Here is a 26,265-nt window from a genome sequence, read left to right as displayed (position 1 = left end):
GAGCCCATCAGATTGCATCCCTGATGGGTGCAGTCTGTAATTGAGCTCTGAGGCAGGCACTGGACATTACAGCTCCCATCTAGGCTTGGAGCCTGCAATCTGTTTCATACTTGGCCGTTTGTTCTTTACTCTGAGGTGACCTGGCCATGTAGCATGCCTTGACCCATCTATAAAATTAACCACAACTTCCCACAAGTTATGACAAGGAATACAACCTGCTTAGAGCCCACTTACTTCATCTATGAGTAGGAGAGGAGAACTAGTAAGGAAACAAATTAAAGCAGTTACCTTACTTCCTACTAGTTAGAAGCCACCAGCGTCTGGAAAGGGAAGTCAAGATGCGGTCATCCACCAAAGGATAAATAATGGTCCCTCAGTAGGTTCCACTGCCCATATATGCACTTGAACTCTCCCTGCTTCTGGATTAGGTAAGAATAATTGAGGAACCTGTGGAAATCTGTTGTCTGCCCACTATCCCTTTTTCCACAGGGAACGTTCCCTTCCCTGTCCTTAGCAGTTCTGGTAGTATTATCAATCACAGTGCTGTACCTACATTATGGGGCAGGGGTGGGAAAGTGCCCTAGGGCTAGACAGTTGTGACACTTCCTCCTACTGGCCACAGTAGTGAAAGGAAGGGTCATGTGACACAATTATAGACAATCAGAGTCACTACATGAGATGTGCTGGAACCATGGGTGGAGAGCAAGGCTCTGTCTTTTTCTGGAACTGAAAGTTGTCAGAATCATAAGGTCAAAAGCTGTGTGTGTTTTTTTTTCCCACCACAGAAGAGAGCTAAGAGAGGGAATAAGAAATAGGGCCCAATGACATTGTTTGAACACCTAGATCAAGCCATGCTTGAAGCTAATACTAATCCTAGGGCTTTTCCATTAATTGAACCAACAAATTCCCTTTCTGCTAAAGGGAATTTGGAGTTGGGTTTCTGTCAGCTGTACTTAAAGAGTCTTGACTAGCAAAGGGCACTACCCTTGATCCTCCCCTGATGCATGTATCTTGAATTATGTGAGAGGGAGAACACTAATTATTCACCTTTATCCAGCCAGAATATATTCATTCTTCAGAGCCCTTGATCATCAGTTCTAGGAGGGGGTAAGGAGGACAGGGAAATTCTCTTCATTTTTCATATGTAGCATCTGAGAGATAGAAAGATGAAGGGCCTTCTAATAACTCAGTAGCTATTCAATTAAAAATGTATATTGAGTAGCTATTATAAAATTAGCACTATGTTTACCACTATGTGAAAGTACAGGATAATCACGATCATCAAGTAAGGGATCTCAGGGAGACAAGATTTATATACATGCAACACCTAAATAGCTATCACAGGCTCAATACATTTTAGAGGCCAAAATAAAATGTGCAAATAGCATGTACCATAAAAATTTGAGAAATTTCAGTTTCCTGGTCAGATGATGGAAAGCCCCAAAGGAGAACTTGGAAAGTTATTAGTATGCTGAAACAACTAGCAAATTTGGCTTCTTAAGGCAAAGGGGCAGGTGGAAACTCTGGAGACCCACAGTTTATTCCATTCCTATTTGTATGTCCTCTCTATGCTCCATGAAGTCCAAAACCTGTTGTTGCTCTTATTTACATTTTGGTTTTTTCCACTCCCTGTGTGTCCCTCAAAGACAAGAACCATGTCACATTCATCAGTGAGTCCCTGACACTAAGCTCAGCAGCTGTTGTAGCGTAGATGGTCAGTAGGTGGGTGTCGGATGGAGGGATGAGTGAATGAGGCAGTGTCATCTAGACCCAAGCCATCAGAGACCCACAGACCATTCCTGTTCTTCCTTCCTACACTGCCTGTCTAACTGTCCTTTCTGCCATACAGGTACAATTAAAACATATGTCATTTGCCAGGATACAAGATGCAAATAAGTAAGTGCTGGGGAAGTAACAAATTAGAGTCACTGTCCCACCTATTTCCCTAGCCCTGAAGTCTGGGCTCTGCCAACGGCTCCCTGCCCAGGGACAGAAGCTGCTCTCTCTCTTGCCAGCTTGCTGTGCTGACAGCTCTAATTGCTAAATGAACAATCTGTGTTTCTAGTGAGAGAGAGGTTCTCAAAAGAGTGTTTGCTCCTGCAGCCCTGGGAAGGGAACACAATATTGTGCAATCAGAAACTACCACCTCAGCAGGAGAGGTCAGCGCTGGATTTTCCATTACAGGAGGGGTAAATTTGGAATCTGGAGGCATTCTTGGAATTTTGGCTCCCATAGTATAGTGGGACCCTTCTGGTCATTGGGAATGTGGATGAGCTTTGCTTTCAGAGTGCAAGCTACTATATAAAAATAATGGTTTGCAAAACAGAAATTGTGTCATAGTAGTAGAGTTTTATGGGTTCTGCAAACATATTCACAACAGGAATCTTTAAAGCCCATCCATAAATAAATATTTGGGGGATATGTGCATGTGGGGTAGAGAAATCAAGAATTCTAAAATGTGACCCTTGAAGAGGTGGCAGTTTTATTGAGGAATAAATTAGGCAGTCACAACGACATAATTAAAAATGCTAGGCAAAAAATGAGAAGGATCACAGATACAAGCACTCAGAAGAAGAAAGAAATCATTATTCCCAATGTCCTTGAGATAGATCAATTTGCAAATGAATATTTAGATTACTGAAATCAGAAAACACCTAGGAAACTGCTGGAGAACTTAAACTATTTTATCAGCCAGCTCTGATTCAGATTTAATCTGCAAAGTCCATGTCAAAGACTTCTCGCTAAAAGTTTCTGGTCAAACCTGATAATTGATAACATTTTCACCCACATAGTCTTGATTTCTCATTAGTATAATCAATAATTTATTACATAGCAGTGTTTTAGTTTCTGATTCACCTATTTATAAAAGCTAATACCTTAGCTTTCTTATTTTTAAGTTTTATTAAGAAAAATATTTAGGGTGCCTGGGTGTCTCAGTTGTTAAGCGTCTGCCTTCAGCTCAGGTCATGATCCCAGGGTCCTGGGATCGAGCCCCGCATCGGGCTCCCTGCTTGGCGGGAAGCCTGCTTCCCTCTCCCACTCCCTCTGCTTGTGTTCCCCCTCTCGCTATCTCTTTTTCTCTGTCAAATAAATAAATAAAATCTTAAAAAAGAAAAAAAGAAAAATATTTAAACAAACAGAAAATTGGAAAGAATAGTACACCAAACAGCCATATACCCATTACTTGATTCCAAAACTAGTTAACATTTTGTCATATTGACTTTATCTAGGTGTATGTATGTGTGCATTGTTAAACAATTTCAAAGTTAATTTCAGGTATCATGACAGTTCATCCTTAAATATTTTATCTTATAGCTCTAAAAAATTAAGAATATTCTCCTTATTAACCACAATACTACCAATTATACCAACAAAATGAACAATAATTCCCTTGTGCTAATATCCAGTACACATTTATATTTTCCCAACTATTCCAAATATATTTTATAGCTGTTTTACCTTGTTACTTAAAAGCTCACTGAAATCACCATTACCATTAAATAATTACTGTTAGTATCACTTATATTCTTAATTACCTAATAACACCTCCTATCCTATGTTAGGTTGAAACCTAACACAAAGGAAGTGTGGATATCTCAGTCCTTTTTACAAGCCCTGGCTAGACCCTTTTTCCCATCTTTTGCCTTTGTTCCTCATCTTTCTTTCACCCGGCTCCCAACTTTTTGGTTTTATCTGTTTTTTGCCATCCTTCTGACCTGACACCATTGACCTCTACAATCTTGGCCTCGGTCTCTCCTTTTTTTTTTTTTTTTAAGATTTTATTTATTTATTTATCAGAGAGAGAGAGCACAAGCAGGGGGAGCAGCAGGCAGAGGGAGAAGCAGGCTCCGTGCTGAGCAGGGAGCCCGATGCGGGACCCCTGGGATCATGACCCGAGCCAAAGGCAGACGCTTAACGGACTGAGCCACCCAGGTGTCCCAGCCTCAGCTCTCTCCTGGACAGTTTTTGGACCCTCCTCTGGATCTCTTTTCCTCAGCTGTTTCTACCGTACTTGACCAAACTTGTGCCAACATTGGCCAAGCTATGCCTTGGAAATCTTCTGAGGTCCCCATCTAGGGGGATGGGATATTTTTGCATTTAGCCCATAGTGAGTGGGGTAGAAGGGGATTCTAAGCACCATGTAGATTTATCTTGCTCTGTCTTTGCTGTGGCTGACCACTCTTTCATGTCCTCATTGCTGCTCTTATCTCTCCATATGGCATCTTCAGATTGATGCTTCATTGAACTATAGGTTTGGTGTGCTCCAGACCTCAACTACAAGAAGAGTTTTTCTGCATTCCAGTTGTACTTGCATAGAGTCTTCCTTCTTAGGGTAGGTAGAGAAGGTCCAGTTCAGGACACACAGGTGTCCAGGGAAGCTAATGATTTGATGCACCATTAAATCAATGCTTAATATTTATTCAATGTTTCTTTTTTAAAATTTTATTTATTTATCTGAGGGGGGGAGAGAGAGAGAGAGATGGATCACGAGCAGGGGGGAGGGGTAGAAGGAGAAGCAGACTCCCCGCTGAGTGGAGAACCCAATGTGGGACTCTAGCCCAAGCCGAAGGCAGACGCTTAGCCGACTGGGCCACCCAGGTGCCCTGTTCAATGTTTCTTTAGAGGAAAAGTTACACACTACGTGGAGAGGCATGGAGAAGGACAGAAGATGATCACATACCACTTGCATACTTGACTGAGGAAAACAAAGACTTTCAGTTAACTGGACCCACTCTTTTTTAAATAGTTGGAAGGAAGAAAGGAAGAAATGTTGCTGAGGTTGAAATGGAGGGAGTGGCAGTGACCCAGAAGACCACTTCATTCTAGCTATTCTTGGGGGCAAAATGTCCAGAGCCAGCTGCTAGTAGTCCCACACCACCCACACTGTCTGAGTTCCTTGGCCTCTCCAGGCTGAGGGCCAATAAGCAAAGCATTCCCCGAAGGACTCATGCCTGCCACCCATCAGCATTGCTTGGGGCCCTAGAGCCAGATGCACACCACCTACAGAGAGGCTGAGGAGCTACCCTGTTATCACTCCCCTCTCCCTAGTACAAGTGTTCCTATGAACAGGTGCTCAGCCTGAGTTCTTGCCAAGCAGCTGCAATCCCTCTTCTAACCTGAAGCTTAAGCTCTTCTCACTAACCACAGCACCAATTCCCCAGTGAGACCCCAGTGACCTTTGTAAAGAACTCCTACCAGGGTTACTGAGGCCTCAACATAGCTCAGCACCATGTCCAGGGGCACTGAATATTATGAATGCTCATTTACTCCTTTCATACTCTGAAAGCACCATGTTTGACTCATTCAGAAGGCAAGGTGATTTGGTAGGTCCCTGGAAATTGCTTTACAATCCAGAGGCTGTAGGCTTTGTCTATCTAACCTTCTCTGAGCCAGTCTGGCATTTTATAGTCTCTAGACTCATAGCTTATAACAGTTATAGAGGCAACTATATCCCAGAGGAACGTCGGGTCTGGTACCTTAACCCTGTGCCATTTCTCATGGAAGATGATCCCAGTGCAGGTCAAATGTTATCCCAGGGAATGGGAATTCCAGCCTAAAATCAGCTTTTAGGCACTATTTCCATCTGAGGGTAGGGCACCCATTCTGTCACAGCCTGTGGGTAGCTGCCACAATGAGGGAATGTTCTGTTCACACCAGGCAGGCTGTCTCTTTTAATGTTTGGAGTTTTCAGCCTCATTCACTCCAGACAGCCAAAACTGCCAGCTAGACATTCTTTCCCTGAAGTTCAGGGAGCATGTGCTCAGGTTGATGCTCTGTCACCATGTTCCCTGACTAGCTTTAACTAGTCCTGAACATGGTCTCCAAAGTATGGAATTAAAGTTGACATCCTACGCATTACTGCTATATGAGACTCACCCTGATGTCAAGAAGTGCCTGGGAATCCCGAAGACTTAATGCATGCTCCCAGTGCTTCCTTATGTGTTTCTGACCCAAACTCCTATTGGACATTTTCCATATTAGCCTCTCTCTGTACCTCCACAGCCCATGTGTTCGTCAGTGAGGACCCACTTGTTATGGCCCATTTGCTTGTCACCCCTAGTCAGGGCCCACTCCAGTGCCTCAGTTCCCTCTGTCACTCCTTGTTGTTGGAAGAAACTTCCATTCCTTCACCCATGTTCACTCATTCCACATTGGTTCTACCACCTGGCTCCTATTCTGCATTGTCCCTAGGATGAACTCCCTGGTGTATGATGTCTACTTTTGCCCCTGATTTTGGTCTCTACTTTCTGGCTCCAGGCCACATAAACGTGGGAAGGAAGTGCTCTGCCCACATGCTATTCCTGGAACCCACCAAAGCCTATCTGACCAATCTGGTGTTAGTCCTTGTCTGGTTTAGACACCTTCTGACAGCAGAGGTTTAGACACCCAGAGTCGCAGACTTGCAGCTGGAGGACAAATACCAAAGCTGTGTCCAAGGATGGGGGCCAACACTGAGGGACTCAACCAGTCTAGTCATCATGCGAGGAGCCAGAGGCAAGTAACAAGATCCCGAGACAAGATCAGGGAGGTGGGGAACATGAGAGCAGAGACCAGTAGGGAGGATGCTGCAAATAGAAACTCCACCAACAGGGTTCCCATATTCGCACCTTAGGGCTTTCTAATTAAATGTCTGTAATCAAAGCTATGCCTACACATGTTTTACAAAATCAGCTGGTTTTATCAGGCTTTTTAAAAAAACCAAGCTTTTAACAAAAATCACCAGTCCCCTCCTCGACCCTTGTGGCAAACTTTTTCAACATTTTTACTGATTGTGTGTGTGTGTGTGTACCTATTTCTTTTATATATATCCTCATATATTAATAATTTGGCTATATGTTTATTCTTAGAACTTTTTTAGTTTCAGACTACTTAGTCTATCACTTTTCTGATGTGAAATATGAGGAATTAGCTCAATTATGCTACTCCCTACATACTTTCTTGCTCCCTGTCCTCCCAATTTGTTTAGGTCCCAAATTTTATTAAATCTGTTATTTAGTGTTACCATGATTATGACTATGTAAATATTGTCATAGAGGCAGCAGAGCACAATGCTTAAGAGTAAGAACTCGGAAATAGATGACCTAAATCTGAATCCTGGCTTCGCTGCTAGCTGTGTGTAATAGGCTGAATAATGTCTCCTCAAAAGATGCCCACACCCTAATCTCTAGAACCTATGGGTATGTGACTTATATGGTAAAGGGGACTTTGTAGAAGTGACTAAGTTACGGATTTTGAAGTGGAGAGATTATCTTGGACTACCAGGTGGGCCCAGTGTAATCACCAGAGATCTCTTAAGAGGAAGGCAGGAGAATCAGAGTCAGAGAGAGGCGATGGAAGGATGGAAGCAGAAGTCAGAGGGCAAGAAGATGCTCGGTTGGGCGCCTGGGTGGCTCAGTTGGTTAAGCAACTGCCTTCGGCTCAGGTCATGATCCTGGAGTCCCGGGATCAAGTCCCGCATCGGGCTCCTTGCTCAACGAGGAGTCTGCTTCTCCCTCTGACCCTCCTCCCCTCATGCTCTCTCTCTCTCTCATTCTCTCTCTCTCAAATAAATAAAATCTTTAAAAAAAAAAAAAAAGAAGATGCTCGGTTGCTTGCTTTGAAGATGGAGGAGGGCCACAAGCCAAAGAATGTGAGCGGCCTCTAGAAAGACAAGGAAGTAGATTCTCCCTGAGAGCCTCTAGAGGGATGCAGGCCTGCAGACAGACACCTTGCCTTTAGTTCATTGAAACTCATTTTGGAACTTCTGGCCTCCAGGACTGTAAGAGAATAAGTTTGTGTTGTTTTAGGCATTTAGGTTTGTGGTATTTGTTGAAGTAACAAGAGGAAACAAATACACTGTGTGACCTCTTTGCCAAAGATTTCTTATCTACAATATAAGTTGCTGTGAGGATTAAATGAGTTAATAGATGTAAAACATTTAGAACAGTGCCTAGCATATAGTGCTATATGTATATTTGCTCTTACTGTTTGGAGCTAATCCAAGAGTAGTATGATCATGTGCCTTTTCTTTTGTCTTTTCCTGGTGCTTATAATTCCCTCTGAGTCTTTTGTGATTTATCACTAACTCTCCCAGCTGTGAAATTGCCTGTCAATATGGCCACACTCCCATTTTTTCTGGGGGACATCACTTCTAGAGCCCGGAGTTCTCCTCTCCACTGCGAGCAGTTTGCCCTCTAGGTCTGCTGCACATTGCTCCTTCATTGTGATTCTGGGGATTCCCTTCATTCTTCTCTTCTCTTAGGCCTGCTTTCCTTAATTCTGTGTCTTCCTCCTTCATTCTTTTTTTACCCCCAGCTTACCTGGGAAAGAATTGTGTCCCCTTCTTTCTTGATTTACTTTCTAACTGTGATGATGCACATCCTCCAATAGCCCCTGATAAGGGATACCTGAGAGGTAAATTTGTTGAGAACTTGATTGTGTGAAAATGTTTTTATTCCACCCTCACACTTAATTGATGGTATGGCTGGGTCCAGTTTCTGGTGCCATAGACTTGTGTCCCCCCAAAATTCTTGTTGAAACTTAGTCCCCAATGTGATGATACTTGAGGTGGGGCATTTGGGAGGTCGTGAGGGTGAAGACCTCATGAATAAAAGTAGTGCCATTATGAAAACGGCCCTAAGAGAGATCCCTCATCCCCTCTGCCATGTGAGGTTATAGTGGAAAGACTGCCATCTATGAACCAGGAAGATGGTTTTCACCAGATACTGAGTCTGCCCACACCTTGATCTTGGACTTCCCAGCCATCAGAGCTGCAAACAGATTTCTGCTGTTTTTAAACCATCCAGTCTATTTGGTTATAGTAGCCCAAACAGACTAAGACATCTAGGTTAGAAATAGTTTCTCTCAAATTTTGAAGGTATTGCTCCATTGGCTCTGTCCTCCTGTGTTACTTATGGAAAATCTGATTTTCTTAATTCCTAATTTTATATGTGTGACCTATTTCTGTCTGGAAACTTTTAGGATCATCTCCTTATTCTTACTACTTTGCAAATGGTTTGACTTGAATTTGACTGGTAATAGAGAATCTGTCTCCATTTCTTACATTTGACTGCTGATAGTTTTTGATCCCCACGCCTCCTTCGTCTCCTCTTGCCCCACATGTAAGCAAAGCAATAAGCCCAGTGCTTCCTCCTTTGGGAAGCTTAGGTCATGCTAGCCCGCAGCCTGTATGTGAAAACCCTTACCACAGCACTACTCACTAACCACAATTAAAGCCAAAGTCAGTTGCCCTTCCCGACTCTCTCAAGACATATTCTGCCCTGCGTGGGAGCCTGAGGCATGAGAGACCTCATTATATGCATAATAAATCTCTCTCTCTTTTTTTTTTAAAGATTTTATTTATTTATTTTAACAGAGAGAGACACAGTGAGAGAGGGAACACAAGCAGGGGGAGTGGGAGAGGGAGAAGCAGGCTTCCCGCTGAGCAGGGAGCCTGATGCGGGGCTCGATCCCAGGATCCTGGGATCATGACCTGAGCCGAAGGCAGACACTTAACCATCTGAGCCACCCAGGCACCCCTATGCATAATAAATCTCTTAATGCCCTCTTGGTACGTGTGTGGTATCATCAGTATTGACATCCAGATCGGTTCCTCATCTGCAGAGGGACCACAGTTGAGCTCCACCACTAACTAGCTGAATGATTTGGATAAATTACATAATCTTTTTTACTTCAGTTTATCTGTTTGTAAAATGGGGATAATAACAGTACTCATGTTTTGAAGATTAAATGGCTTAATCCATGTTGAGAACTTAAAGCAGTTCCCGGCACATAGTAAAAATTTAACAAGTGTTCCTACTGATGTGAATGTTTTTAATTTAAAGTTTGGGGCACTTGTTGAGTTCTTTCAATTAAAGGACTCAGGTTAATTCAGTTATGACAGATATTTTTGGCATCATTTAATTCATATCCTTGCCTCTATTCTCTACTTCTGGAAACTTTCTCACACTTTGTCTCCTATTTTCTATCAAATTTGCTTTTTGTTTTGCTTTATGGGACATTTCCTCAACTTTATCATACAGCTTTATTTTCTGTGGCCTTTATATCCATTCTCCCTTTTAAAAAAAAAGATTTGGGTTTTTTTTTTTTAAGATTTTATTTATTTATTTGACAGAGAGAGATACAGCGAGAGAGGGAACACAAGCAGGGAGAGTGGGAGAGGGAGAAGCAGGCTTCCCACAGAGCAGGGAGCCCAATGTGGGGCTCGATCCCAGGACCCTGAGATCATGACCTGAGCTGAAGGCAGACGCTTAATGACTGAGCCACCCAGGAGCCCCTAAAAAAAAGATTTTATGTTTAAGTCATCTCTACACCCAACATGGGGCTCAAACTTACAACCCCAAGATCAAGGGTCGCATGCTCTACTGACTGAGCCAGCCAGATGCCCCTCCGTTCTACTCTTTTTAATTAATAGTAGATCCCTGGTTTTTAACTAGCCACTTGGTCATCCAGACCTGGCACAATGAGAAATACTTTCTGAGCATCAAATGACACTATCAACAGAGAAAAAAATGTAACCTGCAGGATGGAAGAAAATGTTTACAAACCGTATATCTAATAAGGGATTAATATCCAGAATAGGTACAGAACTTCTAAAACTCAAAAACAAAAAAACAACTCCATTAAAAAATGTGCAAAGGACTTGTATAGACATTTCTCCAACGAGTCTGAAAAGCATATGAAAATATGTTCAACATCACCAATAATTGGGACAGTGCAAACCAAAAATACAAAATACCACTTCACACTCATTAGAATAGGTCTTACCAAAAAAAAAAAAAAAAAAGCAGAAAATAACAAGTGTTGGATGTGGAGAAATTGGAACCTTTTTGTACTGTTGATGGAAATATAAAATAATACAGCTGCTGTGGAAAATAGTATGGAAGTTCCTCAAAAAATTAAACCTAGAATTACCATATGATCCAGCAATTCTGCTTCTGAGTATATACCCCAAAGAATTAAAAGCAGGGACTTGAATAGATACTTGTACACCAATGTTCATAGCAGCATTAGTCACAAAAGTCAAATTTCATTGATGGATGAATGGACAAACAAAAGATGTTATGTATATACAGTGGAATACTATTCAGCTTTAAAAGAGAATGAAATTCTGTTATATGCTACAACATGGATGAACCCTAAAGACATTATGCCTAATGAAATAAGCCAGACACAAAAGCACAAATATTATATGATTCTGCTTATATGAGGTACTTATAATCATGAAATTCATAGAGACACAAAGTAGAATGGTGATTTCCAGAGGATAGGGGAAGGGAGGATAGGAAGTTATTGTTTACTGGGTATAGAATTTCAGTTTGGGATGATGAAAACATTCTGGAGATGGATAGTGGTGATAGTTGCACAACAACGAATGTACTTCTGAACTGTAATTAACTGTATACTTAAAAAGGGTAAAAATAATAAAATTTATGTTATGTGTATTTTACCACAATAAAAGTAAAAGAGATATTCTTTGAGGATGAAGATTTATCACCATGACAGAAATGGGATGTGCGGGAAGGATTGGTGGACTCCTCTTGTTTTCCTCTCTCCAACTGACACCATCATCCCCTATAACTTTGTGACTGGTTATTGTCTACTGTCTCCCATTTTGGACGCCTATTTATTCTGCATACCATTATCAGATATCCACCTGGCTACCTCCCTCCTTCATTGTCTTTTGGCTTCCATAGTTTCCGATAGGAAGTCTGCTGTAATTCTTATCTTCCTACCTCCCACCTCTGAATGTAATGTACGTTTTTTCTCTACTTTTAAGGTTTTCTCTTTGTTATTGGTGATATCCAGTCATGAAGTTGTGAGACAGTGTCCATGGTAGGGAGAGAAACAGCTGGAGCCCCCCAACACCTCCCCACATCCCATTGCTATCCTGTAGTATATCTTCATCCTTGAAGAGTATTTCTGATTGGGCAAGAGCACGATATGGACCTGAGGACCCTGTTTTTCAAAGCTTTGAGATTATATAAGCACCTCTCTCACCAAATAGCTGAAGGTCACCTTAGGAAAAGAAGCAATGGAGGGTGGGGAAGTTATTTTGTAGTCAGATTTTTTCCCTAAAGAAGGTATTTCTTGTAGGATCCACTTACATTATTTAACCAGATCAAATTAAAACCAGAGCAGGTGATCCTAAAATTATAACCTAATAATACAAATGGGAAGTACATGAAGCAGTGTGACTAGTGATCCTGGTGCTGTGGAATGTAGTGGCCCTGCTTACCAGCCTCCTTCCTGCTCTTCACATTATTCATATCTCTTTGCAATGCTGTTCCCTCAAACAGATCTTAAACTGACATTCTACCTAAAATAGCCATTCCTTCAACCATTCTTTAACCCTTGCTTTATTTTTCTTTGTAGTACTCAATCACAACATGACATTATTTATTGGTTACTTGTTTATTGTCACTCTCCTCCACTAGAGAAAAAACACCATGGATGCATTTTCATTGTCTTATTCCTATCATATACCCACAGCCTAGATGAGAGCTTGGAATGTCATATCATATGCTCAATAAAATTTGTTGAATGAATGACTTTATGTATTAACTTTATTATATTATTTATATTAAATATATATTTAACATTTATTGTTATTTAATCTGACTTTATTTCACTGTCCTTTTCATTTTTATCATTTATCCACTCATTGTGTAATCACGTACTAAGCCTCTACTTTGTGTTACATGTACAGTTAGCATGAGAGGTGGGGAGAGACAAAGATGTATAAAGACTTCCAAAAGGAAATCCCCACTTCCTGAGGGATACAATTCAAAGTCCTTAGCAAACAAAAATGGGACACCCTAAATTTAAGGGGGAAATTTAAAAACCCTCGAGAAGTTAGGTTTGTTTCGAGAAGTGTGAGAGAGTCCCTCTGCTTCTTTCCAGCCCCTTGCAGGAGCCCAACTCCCCAACTTCCCGATTGTGAAGCACAGCGCCAGCTCCTATCCAGCCTAGCTCAAAGCTCCTCCCTTGGTAATGGACAGTTAGGGAAATCCCACTGAGGCCCGCCCCCATGCCCCTCCTTGCTAGATTGAATGGCGCAATCCGGTGGGAGGGGCCGCTGGCTCAGCCAATAGAAGGAAGCGCTAGCAAGAGCCTGTGTAAACAAACCCAGAGATGCGGCGCCTTGGGCTCCTCCCCCACGTAGGGGCTGGACGCATCCTTGGCTCAACGCCTATCCAGGACTAGCGTAATATCCTTTCAGCCAATCAGAGCCGGTGTCTCCCGAAAGGAGGCGCTCCACCCTGAGAGAAAGAACGAAGGGAGCGAAAAGACAGATGTTAATGCCAATCGGAAGCTGGAACTTCTGAGGGAGTGGGTGGGAACTGCTTCACATTTAGACCAATAAGCAACACACATGCCCTTCTAGGTGACTGAGAGGCATCATCTTCGGTCCAATAGGCGAATGGGGCGGTGCCCAGCAACCAATGGCTTGGGTTCGGGGGCGGAGTAAGGAGCCAGTGTGCTGTAAGAGGTAACCTGGCGAGTGGCCCCGACGCTTCTCCCTTGCTGTGGCTCACGCTTTGGAACTGGAGGCCGAGACTATTCTGGCGACGGCGACCTCTGCGGCGACGGCTGAGGCTCTCGGAGAAGTGGCGGAGTACGAGCCGGAGGAAGGGCTTCTGGTCAGCCCAGGTGGGCTCGGGAACCCGGGCTGCCGGGGAGGGGACCCACGGGAAGCGCCGCTCTCCTGGCTCTGGGGGCGCCCTGCGCCTCCCTTTCCGCAGCCGTCGGGGCTGTGAGGGGCGACGCGCGCCTGTCCGAGCTCCTGTGGTGAGGGTAAGCCGGCGGGTCCCACGTCGTGGCCATCGGCGAGCAGGGGCATCCGCTGGGGTTACCCTCTGCCTCTCGCGGGCTTTAGGGGGTCTTAGTCCTTTTCTCCCGGCACAGGCGCGCTATTCCTCCCCCGCCCCTCAACTTCCCTGAGCCCCCTCAGGCTCCTTCGGACTGAAACCTTGGCTTGATACTACCCGGGCGCAACCCCGCGAGGGAAATTGACGGGTGTTGCATCCCCCGGTCTCCTCCCCAGGCGGGTAGGCGGAGGAGTTGCGCGTTTTCACCCCTCCCCCATTCGCGGGCCCGGGTGCGTTATCTGCGTTTCTTCTACTCCCTCCACCTCCCACTTTGCTCCAGCTTTCGTTCTTGATACCTAATTTGAGTTAGGAGCCCCGGCCACTTCTCTGCTGCCTTCCGTTCTGCTCGTGAGTCCCTTAGCCTTCCCACCCCCTAAATTTCATCCACATCTCTCATGGAAACTAACATTTTCCACTTGCTCCTTCCAAGCAGCTGGAAGGTGAATGCAAGAGACGCAGAATACACAGTACAGGGAGCTTTGCAAGATTGGGAACTTTAATCGGTTTTGTTAATGGTAAACTATTCTTGCCTTCCTTAAAATGGCATTTGATCATAATATCCTCTCTGAAATCTTTTTCCCAGTACAGTTGTTTTGGTGATAGTTTCTGAAAATGCAGGTGAGAAGACTTTACTGGCCACAAGAAATTTAAAATGTATTATTATTTTAAGTAGGCAGTTTTCATTATACTTTTTTTTTCTTTTTTTCTTCATTATACTTTAAGTAGCTTAACTGGAGTGGCACAGAGTTTGTAGTGTAAGGGCCTGTCCACCCTAGTTTATCATAAAATATACGACATACTTTAGCTGTGTAGCACAGTGTGATTTGATCATACCAGGACTATGGATAACATGGCATTGAATCTGTTTAAAAACAATATTCTCTTTTCCCCATTCACAGAGGATTTGTACTCACATTTATAGTATGTCAGTTTGTGTTTTAATGATGTTGGTTCTAGATAATAGTGCAAACTATGTTGTGCCTAAATAAAATTATGCCAAGAAGTTTATGGGGAAAAGTCACTTTGGGGTTTTGAAAATATTAATTTAGATATTGGACTGTAAGAGTTTTGTTTTGAGGAAATAGAAGTATTGGATTAAGTGTGATGGGCCCTAAGCTTAGGCTATGTGTGTATGAGAAAGAGTGTGCAAGAGAAAATACACGTGTACAAAACCTTGTAGGTTCTAAAAGTATTTAGTTTTGTGACTTCATATAAATTGGAATTGTTTTTCTTAGTTCGCAGAATTGAAATGTAAGCGGTGAGTTTAATATGTACACTTTATTTTGGCCAGAATTTTGCAAGTTTTTGTGAAAAATGTTCATTGTTTTATTTTATTTGTAATATATATATACATATATATTTCCTTGTATTTTACTATGGTAAGACTGTACCTTTAAGACTGTACCTTGTATATAGAGAAATAAATCTAGTAGAGTGAATTAAGAGGAATCTTTACTCTGAAGAGGCAGCATTGCATTGTCTAGTAGACCATATGTTTGAACCCTGTTAATAAATCACACGAAAAAGAGGAAGATCTTTTTTTTTTAAGATTTTTATTTATTTACTGAGAGAGAGAGAATGATAGAGAGAGAGAGCATGAGAGGGTGGAGGGTCAGAGGGAGACGCAGACTCCCTGCTGAGCAGGGAGCCCGATGCGGGACTCCAGGATCATGACCTGAGCCGAAGGCAGTTGCTTAACCAACTGAGCCACCCAGGCGCCCGAAAAAGAGGAAGATCTTAAAGCTATTCTAACAAATGCCCAGGTATTGAGAACAATAAAATATTAATTACAGAATTATTAACAGTCATCAAAGAAAAGTCCTGGAAAAACTACAAATCTATGAGTTGGTATAGGCTGTGGTTGAAAACCAGAGTTGTTTTTTTTTTTAACAGTCTTTTCAGGTGTATTTGTGCTTAGTAATTACTCATTTGCAGATTTAAAAGATTATAACTATGATTTCTTCCTAGAGATCTTGTCTTTAAGGAGTCCACAGTTTAATGGGAGAAAAACCTGTAAACCAAGAATTAAATGCAGAGGGAGAGGTTCTGCAGTACAGGATAGTATGCAGGGCACAGAGAAGCACTGTGACTCCATGTTCTGGCCTCATCTCCTGCTCTAGACTTTCTGAAGTGCCATTTCCTAAACCTACCTGTTCATTTACACACTTGGGTCTCTCTCTGTAGGTGCTGTTCTCTCTCCTTGAAAGCCTTTTCCACACCTTATATGCCTAGTGAGGTTCTATTTCAAAATCTCTTGAAGCCTGACACTGGCCTGCACTCCATCCAAATAATTGTTTTCTATATCTTTCTGTTATTTCATTATAAATAATTATCTTTGATTCTCATTATTTACAGTAATTTTGGTCGATAAAGTCACCTAGGGCACTAAATTAGCAAATACTGAATCACTGCTCCTAGGGAAAATACGTCCATATAAACATCTTATATAGATTATAATCTTATGTAAATACAGTTTATCCTGGTAAATTCTATTTTCTTTATTTTACAAAAGAGAAAATGAGGTTCAGAAGTGTTAAGTGACTTCCCTGAGGCCACCCTCCAACAAGTGCCAGAGTTAGGCTTCAAACCCTGTCTGATTGGCCTCTGAGCCGGAGCTTCTTGCTCTACATTGCACTGCCCCCTACAATCTGTGTCCCCTAGTCATCCCTGTGTGAGACTGGAAACACAAATGCAGAGCACTGCCTTATTCTACCTTAGCTGGGAATGTTTTGGAGGGGTGACTCAGTTTTCGCACTTTGTGCATGTCTGTGGATGGCTGAAAAAGCACGGTGAGTGTTGGTTTTGTGGTTACAAAGACATTTTAGCAAGTAGGAGAACTCACAAATACAGGATCCATGAAAATGTAAGTGACCTCTGGAGTCTATTTTGTGATGACCCTTCTTGGAGTCCACTGTAGAATGTTCCTTTAGCTTCTTTGAGAATTTGTTCACTTATTCAACAAATACTTATTAAGCACTTACTGTAAGCTAGGCTTTGTTTTAGACTCTGGTGAACAAACAGATTAAGATCTTGCCCTTACTGATACTATATTTGAGTAGGAGAAACAGGCAGCTAACAGCTCAGGGGAGAGGTCCAGGTTGGAAAGAAATTAACTTGACCAAAGTAACACCTGGTATGGCCCCTCCCACTTCACATCTCCTAGCATATTGACTTCCAGAACATTTCTATTTTATTCTGTGCATAAACTCTTACTTCTAAGCCTCTCTCCATTAACCTGTGTAAACTTGTGTCATCAATTGATTTTGAGGCCATTTACCTAGCAGGATTTTCTAGAAGAATCAGGCTGATTTGTTCTTTGGTTTCTGGCTTTACCACTTACCAACTGAGGGATTTTGGTCAAGTTGTAGAACTCTTAAGCCTGTTCTCTAATTTCAAAAGTGGTGATATGATGTGTTAGGCCCTTGTCAATTGAAAGGAAGAGGCACACACATTATCTTTGCTGATGAGGGTTTAATGTAAATTTAAATAGGAAATCATCTCAGCAGCCATATTGTCCCTTGGCTCTACTGCTTTCAAAACCTTAAAAAAACAATAACTGAGCAGTATTTAGAATAGGATTTGGGCTCTGGAAACCTGCCTTCTTTTACTTTGCTCACTCAACATTTGTATTTCCCAAGAGAGAACCTGATTGGATTGGTTTGTCACCTAAAATAGAGGACCCCTATTGGGCAGAATTTTGAGCCAAGATATGTCCTAGGTGATCACTCTCAAGTTCAGCTTGTAGATTGTCTTTACTTAGGGCTCTGAGTGCTAGTCCATTTGCTTGTGTCCCAAGAAGTGGGGTTGGTTTCATGCATTATCTGTTGTACAGATCTTAGCATAAAATAAAAGAACCACTTGGAGACAGTTTCTTCAGAAGACAATTGAGGGTAGAGCTTTAGTGTCTAATAAAGAGTGTAACAAAGTAAACATATGTCAAATATTCCATAAGTCTTCCTTTTGGTATTACATTTAATATTATTATAAGGGCGCCTGGGTGGCTCAGTCGTTAAGCGTCTGCCTTCGGCTCAGGTCATGATCCCAGGGTCCTGGGATCGAGCCCCACATCAGGCTCTCTACTCTGCAGGAAAGCCTGTTTCTCCCTCCCCCACTCCCCCTGCTTGTGTTCCCTCTCTCACTGTGTCTCTCTCTGTCAAATAAATAAATAAAATCTTTAAAAAAAATATTATCATATGTGGTTATTTATTTATATGGCTGTCTTCCTTACTAGACTGTGAGCTCATGAATGTGGGGTCCACATCTTCATTTTTCTTTCTTTTTTTTTTTTTAAGATTCTATTTATTTGTTTATTTGAGAAAGAGAGAGAGCAAGGGCACAAACAAGGAGAGGAGCAGAGGGAGAGGGATAAGCAGACTCCATGCTGAGGGCAGAGCTCAACATGGGGCTCGATCCCAGAACCCTGAGATTATGAGCTGAAATCAAGAGTTGGACGCTTAGCTGACTGAGGCACCTAGGTGCCCCTCCACATCTTCATCTTTCTGTCCTATGTGCTTATGTAGTAATTTGCATAAATGTCTGACTTGAGAAATTCCTAACTCTTTCTGAAAGGGTGGGAAGATATGAAGGCTTCCCAAAGAAGGTATTGTTTAACCTGATTCTTAAAGGATGAGTAAGAATGTTTTCCAGGTGCATAAAACTTTGAGACAGCATTCCAAGCAGGGACCAGCAGGTGCAAATGCACAGAGATATAAACAAACAAAAATCACCTAAGGAAAAAATTGTGAATGGGCTTGGCTAGAGGACATGTCACAGAGTTAACTCTGACCACTACTGCTCAGTAATACATGCAGGTTTTAGGGAGAGAACATAATATTCTCAAGCTGTTGGCAAGGTCTCACTAACAGTTTAGAAATACAAGAATTTGAATTCTGGGAATTGTTATACCTGAAGAAGTGACTCTGTTTACTTCTTCATCATGCAACTCATATGTGTCCTACAGTGTTCAAGGTGCTGAAAATATAATCACACTTATTCTCAAGGAGCTCACCATCTAGCAAGGAGACAGATAGATGAACTGATTTATCATGTGTTAAGTGAGATAATAGAGATATAAATAAATGCTGTGTAAACCAGGAGAAAGGAGCAGTTAGTAATATAGAGAGCACTGGGGAAGATTTCTCAAATGAGATATCTGAGCAAGGCTTTGGTGGGTAAGGAGGAAGGAGTTCACTAGATTGAACATAGGAACTTTTTAAAGAATTAATACTTTCGTGTTAGGAAACATTTAAGAACTATCCATTTTTGCCATATCTGTTGGGGGTGTTCAATTAATAACTACTTTTATTCAGGCAGTTAGTTTAAACACGAGATGTAAATAGTTATGCCACAGTAGAAGAATTTTATATCAAAATAAACTGGGTTAAACAAAGGTTTATGTGATGCAGGAATTCTCTAGAGCCTTTATTATATTAATGTCCACTGTGAATTGTGGATCTCCAAAAGGGGGTACATTGTATTTAACCATGGTCTTTCCTTTCCACCCCTCTGAAACATATCTAATCATATTTTGGAACAGAATTATATGAGACATAGTTTGAGGAATGATGAATTAAATATACTTTGGGGTGCCTGGGTGGCTCAGTCACTTAGGCATCTGACTTTTGATTTTGGCTCAGGTCATGATCTCAGGGTTGTGAGATTGAGCCCTGCATCGGGCTGTGTGCTGGGCATGGAGCCTGCTTAAGATTCTTTCTCTCCCTATCCCTCTTGTCCCTCCCCCGCTCCCTCTGTAAAAATAAATGTAAAATAAAAAAATAAAATCTTTTTATTTTTTTTTTTGAAGATTTTATTTATTTATTTGACAGAGAGAGACACAGTGAGAGAGGGAACACAAGCAGGGGGAGTGGGAGAGGGAGAAGCAGGCTTCCCGCCCAGCAGGGAGTGCGATGGGGGCTTGATCCCAGGACCCTGGGACCATGACCTGAGCCAAAGGCAGACACTTAACGACTGAGCCATCCAGGCGCACCCAAAATAAAATCTTTTTAAAATATACTTTAACAAACCAAGATTTATCAGTGGTCTCCATGTGTATTATAAAATAACCTGTATAATTTTTTAAAAAGATTTTATTTATTTATTTGACAGAGAAAGCACAAGCAGGGGGAGTGGGAGAGGGAGAAGCAGACTCCCGCTGAGCAGGGAGCCCAACGCGGGGCCTCCATCCCAGGACTCTGGGATCATGACCTGGGACACTTAACTGACTGAGCCAGCGCCCCTAACCTGTAGGATTTTATAGGAAAGAAGGAGAGACATTGGGGAGAAAGAATACATCCTTACTTATTATCACTTGGTCAGTAAGTCCCAAACTTAAAAAAATACGTATTTTATAATCACCCCCTTGAAAGTATGGCTTATTCATATTTTGAAATTCCATGAGGTGTTTGGAGATCAGACTAGAGCAGGAGTCAAAGACAAAGGTTGTCTTGAAGGTGAGAATCTTCCAACTTAAGGGGATGTTACTTCCATTATGCATTCATTTTGGGCCATATTAGACATATATTTTGCCAGTTAGGTAATTTATTTAGAAGCATCCAGACCCTCTCCTAACTCTGGAGTTTTGGTTATTATATGCTAGCATTCTCCTTTCAATAAGATCTGATTATATGAGCTTTAGGGACTGAGGCCTCATACTATATAATTTTAATTCATCTGTCAAATTCTGATTATGTGAGTAACTCCTGAAGTATTATTAAAATTAAGGAAGCAACAGTTATGTTTTTGAAAGTGCACTGAATTTGCAGTCAGAAGATCTAGGTTTGAAATTTGTCTCTGCCAAGCTTTCTGTTTGAATGACCTTGAGCTCAACTGCCTAACCATCTGTTGCCTCCTTTTCCGCTTTGATAGAATAAAAATACATAGGGTTAGTATAAGAATTAAATAATGCACATAAACATACTTTAGGAACTCTGAAGCATTCATTGTACAAATATAAGACAGACCAAAGGAATGTATCCAGCTTAATTTGAATTAACATTTTATTTATCGTTTTTAATTTTATATTACAGAAATAGTACATTACTTTTGTAAAATTAGAAAGCATTGATGGGCAAAAAGGTGGGGGTGGGGAGCTACAAAATACTCCATAGATCCACCATACTAAGGCAGTGGTTCACATTTTGATGGGTATATTATATGCTTTTTATTCACATTCATCATTTTTTATAGAAATGCATTCATTTGCATGTTTTAGTCATTTTATTTTTATGAGATGAATCCCCTAAGAGTACAATTGCTTGATTCATGGAATCGTTCCATCTTTTGCTACATAATGTTGTATATAATGAGAACTAGAAAAGGGACTAACTTCTCAGCCTGGTGAACAGGTGACCTTGTAATCATCTAATATCTTGAACCATTCCAGAAGCTTCATCAAAGGCACATTCAGAAGCGAATTTGATGTATGCATGTGGTTACGCTTGGCATTGTTTGTAATAGCATGATAGGGATGATCCCATTGTTTGTCAGCAGGGAACTGGTTAAACTGTGGTACATGCAAAACATGGAATATTGGATAGTTGTAGAAAAGAATGAGGAAGACTGTGGACTGACCACATGGAAAAGAGCTCTAAGATATATTGTGATTTTTTTTAAAAAGGGGCACAGTATGCAACCATGTATTTGGTATGCTACTTTTTGTGCTGAGAGAGGAAGAAGGGTGGAATAAGAATGTACATTTATTTATAATTGCTTATAATTGCAAAAAAATTCTGAAATGATAATATAAGAAACCAATGGAAGAAATAGGAGTGGAGATAGGATTTCGCCATATGCCTTTATATATATTTAAAACATTTTTTGAATCACGTGTTTGTGTTTGTTACCTTTTCAAGAAATGTGTGAATGAATGAATGAAATGGGGTTATGAGAAAGAAGAAAGGGTCTGAGGGGCTGCCCATCTTTTTGATGTCAGGTGAATGAATACATAGCAACAGTAGCAAAAATTGGAAGAGTGGCCCCAGTAGCAAGGGTTTGGCAGGGTTTCTTTTTTTCTTCCTTTACTCAATTTTGTATATTTAAAAAATACTTTGAACACAATAAAACAACTGAAAACAACGTTTCCAGATGGTCGCCCCATGGCTTCAGTAGCTGCTTTCTTTTTCATTTTCACTTGTATATTTTTTAATGCATACATATTCTTTGCCATTGTAATCATACTTTTCATATTTTTTAACTTACCTAATTATGTTTTTTCTGTGTTGCTACTAGAGGACCTTTAAAAATAATGAAGATAAGGGCGCCTGGGTGGGTCAGGCGGTTAAGCATCTGCCTTCAGTTTAGGTCATGATTCCAGAGTCCCAGGGCTCCCTGCTCAGCGGGGAGTCTGCTTCTCCCTCTCACTCTGCCCCTCCCCCTGCTCCTTCTCTCTCTGCCTCTCGCCTGCAAATAAATAAATAAATAAATAAATAAATAAATAAATAAATAAATAAAAATAATGAAGATAGGGCAGCTTTGTCCAGTGCACATCCCAGAAGTGGGCTGATCGACCTCAAGAGGCAGGAATTCAAGCCCTGTAGTCTATGTGTGACACATATCCATGAGGAAAATAAGAAAGAGATTTAAATATGTATAAATGTAAACATTTCTCCCTAATTATAAAAGAAGTCACACTCTTCTTTATAATAATTAGAAAACAAAATATAAAAAAAAAAGATCTGTCATTTTGCTATCCAAAGCACTCTGGTTTTTTGCTTTTTAGACCTTTTTTTATGCATAGAAACATTTTTTAAGGTAGAATCATGATATATGTATTTCTGGCAACTACTGAGATGCTCATGTAGGGTTTTTTTCCTTTGCCTGCTAATGTGAAAAAATACATTTTTAATTTCGTAATTTTAGACTGTCCTTACATTTCTGGGCTGAATCCTATTGATCAGTGTTATTGTTTTGTTTTTAAATAAGTTACTTGACTTTATTTGTTCATGTTTTATTTGAAAGTGTATGTCTATAGCATGGAAATTGGTCTGTGGTTTATCTTTTGTGCTATTTTTGTTCTGTTTAATGTATTGAGGTACCTGTAAACTAATCATTAGAACGGTCTCTTCATTTGTGCTCTGAAACAGTTGCATGGGAACTATCTGCTTTTTGAAAGTCGGTGCTTTCTGGACTGCAGACTGGTCTTGCCCCCTTCTTTAAAATGCAATAATATTAGGGCAAGTGAAGTTTTAACATAGTGATTTTAGTATAAACAAGAGCACGGTATGTAATTGCTTTTGTGTGATAGTGGTGTTCTTGGTGTCTTTTTATGACCTAGGCGAGTGCCGAGGTATTACACTCACCATCTGAGGTTTTTTTTTTTTTTTTTAAAGATGTTTATTTATTTATTTGACAGAGAAAGAGACAGCGAGAGAGGGAACACAAGCAGGGGGAGCGGGAGAGGGAGAAGCAGGCTTCCCGCTGAGCAGGGAGCCCGATGCAGGGCTCGATCCCAGGACTCCGGGATCATGACCTGAGCCGAAGGCAGACGCTCAACGACTGAGCCACCGCCCCACCATCTGAGGTTTTACGGGACCTTTGTTTCAGTATTGAACAGATGTGACTATTTTATTCTGCAGCCTTGCAGATATACAAAATGGGCCTCCCAAGACTCTGCTTTATCCCCACTGAAAGCAAGAAGTAATGCAGTGAAACTTTGCCAAGCTAGAACCTTTTAAAGAATGGGGTGTTCTGGTTTAATTGTGTTTACTTGGAAGTATAAAAGTGAAAAGAAATCCCCTAATTCCCTGTTGAATACAGTTCTGAGATGTAGCAAATAATTCCACTTTTCTTCTCTAATAAGCTTGATATATTCAGACCTAGTTGATGTTTTATTATATAATTCCTGAAGTGTCCGAGGCTTACATTATGAAGATCCTTTTTTGGAACTTTAGGTGTAAGAAGATGTAAAGGGCAATGTGTGAAATCAAGCTGCAAGGGAACTGATGCCCATTAAGTATACATTTTTGACTAAATCTCAGATTGCAGCTTGTTTTCTTACTTAGCTCACAAAAATAAAACCCACTTGGAGATTATGCCTTTTAACTGGATGTCTTTATTTCCTATCAAGATAGAATATATGGCACCCCTGGCTTTGGACCAACAGAAGGAGTCACATTTTTTTTTTTACTTGTTGTCTATCAGTGGTTCCCAAACTTGAGCATGCTTCAGAATCACCTGGAGGGCTTATTACAACACAGATGGCTGGGCCCCACCCAGAGTTTCTGATTCAACAGGTCTGGGGTGGGGCCTGAGAATTTGCATTTCTAGCAAGTTCCCCTGTGGTACTGATGCTGCTGGGCCTGGGACTAAATTTTGAGAACCACTGCTGTATATTAACTAAATATTCAAATTCTGGCTCTAGAAGAAAACTGAATTTGGTCTGGGAGTATAAGAAGTAAACTGGTTAGGGCAAATCATCAAAGATTCACCCCTCTTGTTGCCAGCATAGTGTTGAATTCAGGTAATCAGCAATACACAGTGACATAAAACAATTCTTGTTTCATGATTCGAAGTCCTAGATGAATTTCTAGTGAGAGATTGCTGTTTCATTTGCAAAGCTTAGAGGCCAAGGGATTCTGGTCAAATAGGATTTAGTGATTAATCCCATGAGAATAGGCGTTATTTTATGTCCTTTCATCTCCCCTGTCACTGACCATTTAGCCTTGCTTTAGAAGGTTCCGCTAATTTTTTTTAGCTGGGACAGAAGTTTGATAGCTTGTTGAAAGTTTTGTGTGCTTTTAAAGTTACTAGCTATGTGTATTCTTAAGAGTTTTTGAAAACAATAGCAAGGGAATAAGAGAAACTTTTTGCCAGAAAAAAAATTATTGGAATTAATTTTTATCTTTTGGAATGTTGGAGAATGTAGTCTGCTGCATCAAACATCAAGCATGCTGTGGATTTTCAATTGTTTTTATGATTTGTCATTATATTGTTTGAGATAATATTAGCGATTTTTGTAATCCCTCCAAAGATGAAAAATGAAAGTCAAAATCATAGACCTGGTGTAGCAGCTGGACACAGAAGATGGCTATGAAGGATTAGATAGATACACACACACACACATATAAATACATATTCATACACACATATATTTTTTAAATTACTTTTTTTTTCCATCAAAGACAAATATTACCTGTGCTGAATTTAGGCATCATATAGAATCTTTGAGTTGAAGAGAAAGAAACTCTGGAACCCACACCTTTTCATAGAGGAGTTTTGCTTCAGCAGGCTTTTCTCTCTTGTCTACTACCTAATTTCTGTTGTTCCACTGCTAACAACCTCAGTTTGCAAGTTGACGAGCTGGTCCAGCATTGACTATTGGAGGAATAACTGGTATTATAAAAAATGGGTTGGGCAGGGGCGCCTGGGTGGCTCAGTTAGTTAAGCATCTGCCTTTGGCTCAGGTCATGATCCCAGGGTCCTGGGATCAAGTCCCATATCGGGCTCCCTGCTCAGCAGGGAGTCTGCTCCTCCCTCTGCCCCTCACCCCGCTCTCATGCTCTCTCTAACTCTCTCTCTCAAATAAATAAACTCTTAAAAAAAAAAAAATGGGTTGGGCAGATTCCCTACTTGGAAACATTTCTGTTTTGCTCTCCTTACTCCCTCAGAAAAGAATTGAGGAGAAGGAAAAAAAGGTGGAACTAGATCCTACAGACTAGACCAGTGGTTCTGTGGGCTTCCTTCCTAGGAAATGAGATTTAGAATACAGCATTCTGAAAATGGCACTTAATCAACAAATTATTGAGGACCTGGTGGGCACACAGAGGCACACTAAAAGCTGTAAAGACTTGATTCTTGCCCTCAAGAAACTTCTAAGGTTATAAATAGACTGGCCCCAAAACAAATGAATAATAATCACTAAAGTATAGGTGTAATCAAATGTGAAATGGTGGAGGTATGGGAGACCGTAGGCAGAGATTATATTCAGGTTTCTACAGTGGCATTTCTGATATTGCTGTGCATTTAAAAGACAAGTTAAAGTGGCATCAGATTAGTCTAAGACATTTAGAGGCCTTTATTTTGTGATTGGGAAAAGTTACACCTATTTCATATGTAATAATTTGCCCATAACAATGTTTTTGATTAGTGTAATCTGCTAAAGACTTCAGTTCAGAATGTTTCCCCTGTTAATAGCATATATCCATCTGGGTATGGAGAAGTCAGGGTCCCTGTAATGACCACCATTTGATGTTATCCTGGGAGGACAATTGATGGCCTTTACCTGGGGAAGTAGAACTTGAGGGCAGACCTCTGGGGTACAGAGAGCTTACCCCTGATGTAGGCAAGTAGGTAGGCAAGTCTGTTGATTCTATCTTAGAAGTGGCTTTAAATATTTTATGGAGTGTATTTTATGTCTGTTTTGTACATTTCCAATAGGATAATATCACAGGCATCCTTG

At 41.0% G+C, this 26,265-nt stretch overlaps 1 protein-coding gene across 1 annotated transcript in view; it reads left to right on the top strand.

Moving 5' to 3' along the window:
- The first annotated feature begins 13,471 nt into the window (after positions 1-13,471).
- The window catches only part of PAIP2B (poly(A) binding protein interacting protein 2B), a 31,117-nt gene continuing 18,323 nt past the window's right edge, over positions 13,472-26,265 (top strand). The window contains exon 1 of the mRNA XM_006728008.3: positions 13,472-13,653. The gene's annotated coding sequence lies outside the window, so the exon portion shown is untranslated. The remainder of the gene's footprint in view (positions 13,654-26,265) is intronic.

This window comes from Leptonychotes weddellii, chromosome 10, assembly GCF_054177405.1.
Source record: "Leptonychotes weddellii isolate Sample4059 chromosome 10, ASM5417740v2, whole genome shotgun sequence".
Taxonomy (NCBI): Eukaryota; Metazoa; Chordata; class Mammalia; order Carnivora; family Phocidae; genus Leptonychotes; species Leptonychotes weddellii.
Note: the sequence above shows the minus strand (reverse complement) of the source record. Positions and strands in the feature narration are given on the sequence as shown.